General features: G+C 38.7%; 1 long non-coding RNA gene across 1 annotated transcript; it reads right to left on the reverse strand.

Moving 5' to 3' along the window:
- Nucleotides 1-578: 578 nt before the first annotated feature.
- On the reverse strand, nucleotides 579-8900 carry LOC140252196 (uncharacterized). Its single transcript, XR_011903569.1, has 3 exons — nucleotides 8761-8900; nucleotides 7393-7461; nucleotides 579-805 (listed from the first exon to the last, which is right to left on the reverse strand). It is a non-coding gene; the product is annotated as an uncharacterized lncRNA (long non-coding RNA).
- Nucleotides 8901-9932: the final 1032 nt, after the last annotated feature.

Raw genomic sequence — 9932 nt, forward strand, 5'->3', positions numbered from 1 at the left:
TCACTTAGCAGCAAGTGACCTGTTCCACGGGCACAGCCAGCTCAGCAAGTAGGTGTTTGCCCACACCCTCATGTTCTTCTGGAGTTACATTGGTGTAACTGCTATAGCATTCCACAAAGACAAACCCTCAATGTATATTTAGTAGAAGAGCATTTTTTATTTTAAATAATACAACAAAACGACACCCTCAGCTCAACTGAAGTTCTAGGCACTACTGCAACACAAAATACCATTTTTTCTGCTTAAAGCGATAACTGAAATAAACATTCCAGAAACACTGGACTTTGAGCTTTTCATGCAAAACTGGAAGTAATTTTCCAAGTTATATTACAAAACACCTCTGAAATAACTATGTCACAGTTTGCCAGGGGTTAAATCTCTCTACGTGCCAAATATCAAGCTTATTTTCTCCGAGGCAGCATACATAGCACTGCATTCCCAGAGGGTAGCTACAGAAAGCTCTTTAAATGACAACTGTCTTAAGCAAAAGCTTAAGAGCAGTGGAAATAGAGGAGATGTTGAGCTTATTAGAAATAAAATAAAATAAAAATAAATAAATAAATAAATAAGGGGCTGGATCTCCCTGGAAAGTGGGAAAATTAGAAGAAGGCAAAAGCATTACATGCATTAGCTGTGAAGGGTAACTCCTGAGATTCGCAGAATGCAGAGGCTGTTCAGCAATAGGTGCATGGAGAACTCTTCAGCTGTACGTTCCCGATCTTGATTGCTCCTCCCTGTGCACAGCAGCGTAAAGGCACTTAGGTTCTTGATCCAGGTTACCACATGGCCAACTCCAGGAAAGCACCTGGTTTAGGAGGAGGGAAAAAGCAGAATAGATATCTCAGCAGGCATGAGATCTTAAAAATGGTTATACCTTCTCAGAAAACAATATATATATAGTGTGTGTCATTTGGGGTGAGCTGGAGTTCTCTGTCCCAGACTGATATCCCACGCTCCAATTAACAGTACTTTGCAAACTGCTGAACGCACCCTCCACCCGTGTTTTGAGCTATTGGCTCCATAATGAACAATTTTTGTCCCATCATCCTGAAGAATTGTCAATCTGAGGCTTTCATCCTGCAAGCACACACATGCTTTATTTTACTAATGCAGTTAATCCTTTTAACTTCAAAGGGATTACTGCAAGTAGCAAAATTAAGCATGTAGGTAAGTATTCACAGGATCCTAGCCCAAATGTAAGATAAGACGAGAAAGAAAGATTGAGAAGCACAAATTGACATAATGACAAAGTGGTAAGCATTACGTCAAAAGCCTAAAGGATGAAAGGAATGTGCAAAATAGGGCATATTTAAGCATATTTTCCGCCTTTTCAAATACATTTGTTAAATAAGAGTTTGGTTCCCCCCATGTCTTTCATAACCATCTATAAGAATGAAAATCTTAGATCACTGAGTTAGGAGATATTTATGAGTTGCCTTCTGAGCATCTATTCTTCTCTCAATTTCTTACCCTAGTTTTTAACAGTATACTCGTTGGTATCAAAATCCTCTTAGACAGTTTTTAGGGACTATTTCTTTGATTTTCAGGTACACATAATACTCTCATGTTATTTGGGTTAAAAAGGGCATTAACATTTAAAACTGAAACAGTTGCTGAAAATAACATCTATGAAACACTATGATTTGTTTTTTTTTCTGATTTTGTGTTTCCTTTTCCCCAGGAGACTAAGCATGAGTCTTAGGCAAGTTGTAATTCAAGTACATGCCCTGAGACAAATGAGGATTCTGACAGAGAAGTCCAGTATTGCAATAAATTACTACATGCAACTAATTCTTTCACCCTCCTCATAGAGATTCTAAGCCTATAAAGGGCAGAAAAATGGCATATATCCAACCTAGCATCTTAGCTGAAACACACCTTCCCTATTCAAGCTAAAACAAGGTTGTGGGTGATGTGAAACCACACTTACTCATCCACTGCAGGAATGGAAGCAGAAAGAATAAGCAGTTACAAGAGACAGCTATGAGGGGTGGGAGGGAGCATTTCAATTTGCTGTAGCTTTACTGTTAGAGCTCTAAAATCTCTATGGTATGTATTTATTTCATGGCTGGCCAGTTGGTGTGGTAGACTCAAAGTTATACATTTGCAATGCTATGGCCACACTTACTTTGCCAATATTTACAGTTTGTTTTTTAAAAATCATAGAATCGTAGAATCCTTAGAATTGGAGGGAACCATTAAAAGTCATCCAGTGCAACTCTCCTGCAACAAAACGGATATCTGCAGCTAGATCAGATTGCCCAGGTCCTGATGCAAACTCACCTTGGAAGTCTCCAGGGACAGAGCACCCACCACATCTCTGGGCAGCTTGTTCCAGTGCCTCACCATGCTCACTGTAAAAGACTTTTTCCTTATATCTAACCTAAATCTACCCTCTTGTCATTTGAAACTGCTTCTCCTTGTCCTTTCACCACAGACCCTGCTGAATAAACTGTCCCCTTCTTTCCTGTAGCTCTCCTTCAGATAGTGAAAGGCCGCTATCAGGTCACCTTGGAGCCTTCTCCAGGATGAACAGCCCCAGCTCTTTCAGCCAGTCTAACGCTTTCTTTCTTTTTTTTTTTAATCTGCAGCACATGATATTAAAGAATTTCCCGCAAACTAATTTAATAAAAATAATAAAAAAGTATTTATGATAAAGCAGTCTGCTTTAAAATAATATATATAAATGGATAATGTTCTTATCAAATTACCCAGGAGCCTTAAATGCAAATGCTCATCATAGGCAAGCTCTCATTCTGTCCTCCCACCAAGCCTGTGTGAATAAATGGACCTAATCCTCATGTTCTGTCACATCACTGGAGAAAGAATACTTGAAACAAGAGCCCCCAATCAGAGCAGGTTTTATGTTAGACTTACATATTTTTCAGATTTAAAAATGTGCAGATGAATACATAGACAGATATAAACTTCTGCAGTGAAGAAAAGAGGCAGCTTCTCTGTAATTACAGAAACTAAACTTTGCAACACTTGAAATATATATAAATCAATACTTTGAATTGCTCTGGGAAGCGTGCTCTAGGAAGCCAGCATAGTAACAGCAGTGTTGCCATAATAGCCAACTTTATCAGCCATAAAGAGACTATCTAAACTTTTTGAATGGTCTTTAAACATTACCCCAAATAGGACACATCTGTAATAGCCTGGAGGTGAGGAAGGTAGGAATTATTTTATTAAAGTTTCATAAAGAAGAAAAAAGAGACAGAGGTGGGGAATTGCACATGTTAACGGCAAAGTTCATTTTGAGTCTTTCTAGCAAGCTGAAACAGTGGCAGCTAATGGCTTAAAAAAGCCCACCATATCTTACTGACAAATAAAAAATATACTTACTTCATTAACAGGGACAGATATTGGGCCACCAGTACAATTACATCACTCTGTCATAGCATTTCAAAGAGGAAAAAATCATGAGTACCTGCCATCTTCTGAGGAAATGATGTCTGAGCACCAGTGTAATAGAAAGGAGCACCGGACACAAGAAACTACAGTGCTGAAGTTTATACCCACTCTTCACTGCAGTACGAACAATCAAGTGTACGTTCTCAAATTTTAGCTGAGAAGTGACTTTAAGAGTACCTGTATCTATTGGAACAATAACCAGAGTGGCAATTCATTTCTGAAAACAAAATACATTCTCTAGAAGGAAATACATTGCTGTAGATAAGAAGCTACTATTCTCAGCCCCTCAGTTACTTACCAAGGCCTCATGATCACCTCTAGTCCCCTTGAGGAACCTTGCAAGAGCAGATAATCATTATGTGCTTTGAATACAATCTGAAAAGGTACTGTTAATGCAAAATATCACCACTGAGTAAACTAGGCTATAAATCTAATTTATATTCAATATACACTGAATTTACACAACGTTCTGGTAACTTCTAGGTCTTTCCAGTTAAAATAGCATTGTTTTAATACCTTCCACATTTGGAAACATCTGAAACTACAGGCTAATATGTTGGGTGCAAGGGCAGTTTATCTTTTAAGCTCTTTACAATCTGACTTCTTCCTAGGCCAACTAAAATCTTGGGACAAGCTCCTTAGATATAAGATGTTTTTGGAGAGAAGTAAATATTTCATGGGGAGCTGTTTGAATTCAGAGGAGATCAGGTTTTCAAGTTATTGTTTGATCCTCTGCTGGAGTAATAGAATTAGAACAAATGCAGGTTTTTCAGTTAGCACTTCTTTTGCAGAGACCTGGTTCTGTCTTGCAGTTTCTTTGCAAGCTTTTCACATCCACAGAGGGAAAATATGTACTACAGTGATATATATTTTCATTTATTTTTCATTTAGCACAATCTCTTGTTTGTTACATTCACTACAGCATTAACTCCTAAGACTTCCTTTTCTTGAGTGGAAAGTCCTCTCTTTAATAGAACCTACTAAACATTCATATTCACGCCTGAGGTTAGTCTTGCTAGATCTACCAGTGTTACATCTTTGCTTTGAGTATTTACTTAAGTATTAGGAAGCTCATTTGCTCAGTTTCTGCCCATCCACATAGAACACACACACACACACTTTCAATAAGCTAACATTACAAAAAAGCTACTGAGCTGCAAAAGAGTTGATCTAATAACCTCTACTTTGCGAACTACTAATATACAAAATAGTAAATGCTAGTCCTTATCATCATAATAAGTTCCAGATTGCATAACAAAGTACCAAGCAGTAGAAAACTACACAGAATAAGAATCCATCATATCCTATAAATAGTTCATAACAAACCATAAACATTAATTATTGTCTCTTGCCCAGCTGGGCCAAATTTTTTAACTAATGATCTACCTTACTCTTTTCCTGTGCAATCAAGTCTTTTTCTCTCAACTGCATTAAGAGCCCACTTGCAGGAAAAAATCCTCAGCAGTGAATTTAAACTTCTGCAGCTGTGTCAAAATGGACTGTAACCTTCCTCTTGACAACTTAATTCTGCAGCGCCCCAGCTTTGCTGGGTTGTTTGTTAGTGTGTGTTATTCTTCTGTCCATAGAAAGCCAATATAAGAATCTTAAAGGAACAAAAAAAGACGTTAGCTAAACTTTTTTCCTTTTTCTTTTTTAACATGCTATTATATTACACTGCTCTGCAAAGATTTCTTCTTTCACGAGCAAGTCTGATTCTAGAGAGAAAGCAGAGAGTTCTGCTACAGCTGCTCCTTTTTGCAAAAACAAAGGGACTGATATACTCTGGTGAGTGACCAACTTGTCCCACAGTGGAAAACAGGGTAACCCGTATACCTCCTGAATTTGCTTTTTAATTGTAACAGCCACATCTAGATTAACATGAAGAACTGTCTGCTACCTCATGTATCCCAAGACTCATTTTGTTATTTCAAGTAACAGCATCCTTACTGGTTACACAACTTCTGCCTTTGCAAAGGTGAGCCATATGCATGGCCTTCTTTGTGTGTTATGACTGGATCTGCTGCAGGCACATGGACAACTGATGTAATTATATTATGTATATCTTCTATGTTGTCATATTGTACAGCATTGTACAGTAATTACAGAGTAATTTCATTTACTACGTAAATCTCTAATGCTACCACTATAGCAGTATGATACTATTATAATAATGCTACTGTAATAAGAAAAGGAGCAGAATTAATGTTACTGAAGGTAAAGACGTGCTCCATTCTGCAGTTCAAACATGTATTTTTTCTTTTAAGTGGCTCCTGCCCATATGAAGTTGCATGAAATATGTAACACAACCCAGTGTTATGTCATATTTTACATGCAGCATATAATTCCGTGTGAGAAAACGAGGTTTTCAGAGATGGAACTGCAGCACTGTCAAAGCAATCCCTGCCCTTCCCAGTCCAGACTGCTCACTCCTGTCTCTGCAGTACCCTCTCCCTTGTTATAGCATGGCTATTTGGATAGTCACACAGCGCATCAGGCTGTGAAACTGATAGGGCTAAAAAAGCAGCCTAGCAACAACAACATAAAAGCAGTTTCTTAGCTTGTTTAGTTTCCCAACAAGGACAACAGATGGAATAGCACAGGGACGCAGGCAAGCAACTGGAGACAGGACACTGTGTCAGCTGCCAGATCCCCTGAAAAAAATCCATGACACACAACCACCTGACACTGCTCACCATGGAAAAAAAATAATGAGCTCTTGAATGTCTGTGAGCAAATAACTTTATATTTTCTTACACGAATAAGATCAGCTCTTAGAAAAACACCTATTCCATTTTTTTATTTCTCAAAGATATTGCATCGTTTGTCATTAGCTTTATTTCTCCATGGATTCTAATGGAAATTAATATAACAATGATTTTACAGTGAAGATTGCTAGATTATTATTAATTTGGGGGTGGGAGGAAATAATAGAATGCTGCTCAGCGCTGTGTGATAGAGCATTGAGCTAAGGACTTCAGTACAAATATCCTGTGACAAGTGTGCAATGTCTTACAGCAAAACATTTTAATCTGCAGGAAAAGTAAAGAAAGAAAAGACAATTTAAGCCCTCCAAAAAGAGAAGCTGAAATGCTACGGACCTTGTAAAATGTATGAAATCAAGCTAGACTCTCATGCCCTCATCTGTTAATACCACGAACACTTGAACATTCAGCAAATCTGAAATGACCAGGACAAGACGTGACATGGTAGCTTACTGGGCAGTAACAGTTATAGGACAGTTGAACTAGATGATCTTGTAGATCCTTTCCAACCTTTTGATTCTAGAATGGAAATGCAGATGAAACAAATGGTGTTAAAGGAAATCAATAGCACAGCACACACTGACACGCATGGGTGCTTGCTGAAAGTGTCTGGAGACCAAATACTGGATATGAGCACAGCGAGGCAGTGGTGTTGTTTCAGCTGCAGCAATAGTGAGTTACCACACCTGGTGCAGATTTCATGAGCATGGCATGCAGGCTGTTGTTCACTGCTGGTGAAAATCCATAGCTAATGGTGGTGACTGTCTTGGAAAAAGTGTTTTGTAGCTGAGAATTTGCTCTACCAAATAATCTCATTGCGCTCTTCAAATTGATTGTAGTTTCCATGGAAATAACTAGGAGGCATTACTTTGAGAGCAACTTACGCAGCTCAATTCCTCTTCATTCAGCATGGATCAGGAAAGCCAGAAGACTGGACACCCATGAGCTAACGGACACATTCATAATCTAGTTCATCTTACAAGAAATCACTTTTATGAACAAACTCAACAATAGTTCAGATAGAAATTAGCATCAGTACTTTCAGTTACGTCCTACTGAACTGATTGCTCTGAATTTTTCTCTTATTTCATAAGGTCAATATGATGAAATTAATTAGCTTTTTTTTTTTGCTTGTTTGTTTTTTAAATAAGGTTTTTAAGATGTAGCTTATCCTAGCAACCTCACCTCCAGAAAATCATCTACTTCTACTTACACCCATCACGTGGATGCTCCAGGAGGAATCCTGCTTTAGAATCACATCAGCTCCAACACTATATTCCCCCTGGGAGGAGAAAGAATGGAGTGTATAAAAGACAAAAATGCCAAGGGGAAAAGCAGTAGTAGAGCAGGGGTAGAAAAACAGATCTGAGAGATACAAGAGAAAGGGAAGCAAAACCAGAAGTCTTCTTAACAGAGACTCCACTCAGACTTCCTAAATGATATGGTTCTAAGGTGAAGATGGAACAGTAACAGGAAGCAAGACTGAAAATGAAATCATGTAAAGAACAGGAAGAATATCACAGTTTGTTTTTTTGTTTTTGTTTGTCTTCACAGAATCACAGAATTGTAGGGGTTGGAAGGGACCTCTAGAGATCATCGAGTCCAACCCCCCTGCCAAAGCAGGCTCCCTACACCACGTCACACAGGTAGGCGTCCAGGCGGGTCTTGAATATCTCCAGAGAAGGAGACTCCACCACCTCCCTGGGCAGCCTGTTCCAGTGCTCCGTCACCCTCACTGTAAAGAAGTTCTTGCGCAGATTCGTGCGGAACTTCCTATGCTGAAGTTTCAGCCCATTGCCCCTAGTCCTGTCCCCACGCACTACTGAAAACAGACCAATCTTGCTTAAAACTCATTCATTTAATGGGCAATCTTGTGTCTCCTTGCCACCACATTGGTGGAAGATACAAACATCAGCCTGAATTATTCTATTCCTTACCAATTGTTCCCCTTTAATCCTAATGTTTTAAAATACATATAGCTCATGGCTTGACAACCCTGTCCATCCTAAAAAGTCTTTCTCTACTCCACACACAGGTTTAGGTTATGTAATGTATTCCTGCATACAACATTTACTCCCGATTTAAAAAAAAAAAAAAAAAAAAAAAAAAAAAAAAAAAAAAAAGATAGGACTCACCAATGTTGAGAAATCAGCTCTAAACTGAAAAGGAGAAAGAAAGTGATAGTATTTAATTGGAGAAAATGGAGGAAAAAAGACTAAAGAAGGAAGTCAAGGAATAGAAGAAATTAAGAGAGAAAGCTGCAGGTGAAACTGGTTGGGGAAAAGGCAAAGTGACCATATGTTCTAGGTACAGCGACACAGGTCTCCCAGGAGATGAGCCCAGATGCTGTGTACAATGCAACTGTGACTTTGTCATTGAAGGAGGTGAGAAGAAAGAGGAACAGAAAGATTCTTTGTATTAAATACCACATATACCTATTTATCCTTGGATGAGACAAAAGCAGAGTTAAGCATTTTCCTAACTTCTGAGCTCTCTGGTGAGCAGTGAATGCAGTTAAATTTTCATCATATTTCAAGATAGTTGCAGTACATCTTGATTTGCATAGGTGCCACTTCCCTACCTGCCCACTCCTTGATGTGGTCTTTACCATCCTTGGTATGCATCAACACTGAGCTGCTGCACTGCATTTCTGATTTCTTCCATCAGCTTTCATTTTGATTCAAATAGATCTGCAGCGACTGCCAGCAGTTCCATAAACCAGGTCTGGAATATTAACAAGGTCTTCTAATTTTGAAGAGGAGATAAGTAAGGTTTTCATTATCACTGAGCACAGTGGTCTTGTACTTTCAACACGAAGGCTCCCTCCCAGAACAGATTCCATATTTCTAGGTAGATTTCACAGATGGAAATACACGCATATTGCCATCTGATTAAATTTTGTTCTTGAAACAAGTGTTAAAAGCATTCCCATCCTCCCCAAAAAACCCAGAACATTTTGCTATTTCCTCCTTCCAGCAAATTCTCCATCCTTCAGGGTTTTCGCAGCTCACCCAGAGAAAGCCATGGCTGACCTGATCCAGCACCAGCAGTAGCCCCCCTTCACGTGGGAACTTAAACCAGATGATCTCCAGAGGTCCCTCTCATTGAGCTGAAAGCAAAGCAGAGAGTAAGAAGGGCTTTGAGACTACTTCAGTACTGGCAGAATACATTAGAAGACATTACCAAATTGTCAGCTGACGTTGCTGACGCTTGAGGTAAGGAAACGATATTCAAACTGTGTAATTCAGAATCTTTAATGACCACTTCAGTAAGTCTTAGTGAGGTAAGACACATGGAATTTAAATTGCATTAGCCTTTCTACTATAGAGATGTAAATTGCTGCGGACTGCTAGTGGATAACTTACATTATAGATGTCCTGGCCAAGTTTCATTTCTACATGAACTGTGCTATTTCACATCTTTATCAAGCGAGCTTTTTTCTTAAAGCTCAACTCAATTTTAAATAGAAGCAAGAAACAACTGAAACTGAAACAAGAAGCAAGAAACTGAAGAAACAAACAAAAATTATCTCCATCTAAAAACAAAGCTCCCAAAAACATCTCCAGATGTGAATGGAAAAGAGAAAAAAAAAAACAACTCAGCCAAGGGTAAGAAAAGGAAAATACTGATTAATGAGGTTTGTTTGTTCTGGGGTGTGATCAAACAGACCAGCACCACAGTCAGTGATAAAAGGAGGCAAAGTGCTGTGCAGACTGTTACATTCATCTGCTTAAAATTCGCATGGTCTGAGTG

This window comes from Excalfactoria chinensis, chromosome 4 (genome assembly GCF_039878825.1).
Source record: "Excalfactoria chinensis isolate bCotChi1 chromosome 4, bCotChi1.hap2, whole genome shotgun sequence".
In the NCBI taxonomy this organism is placed as follows: domain Eukaryota; kingdom Metazoa; phylum Chordata; class Aves; order Galliformes; family Phasianidae; genus Excalfactoria; species Excalfactoria chinensis.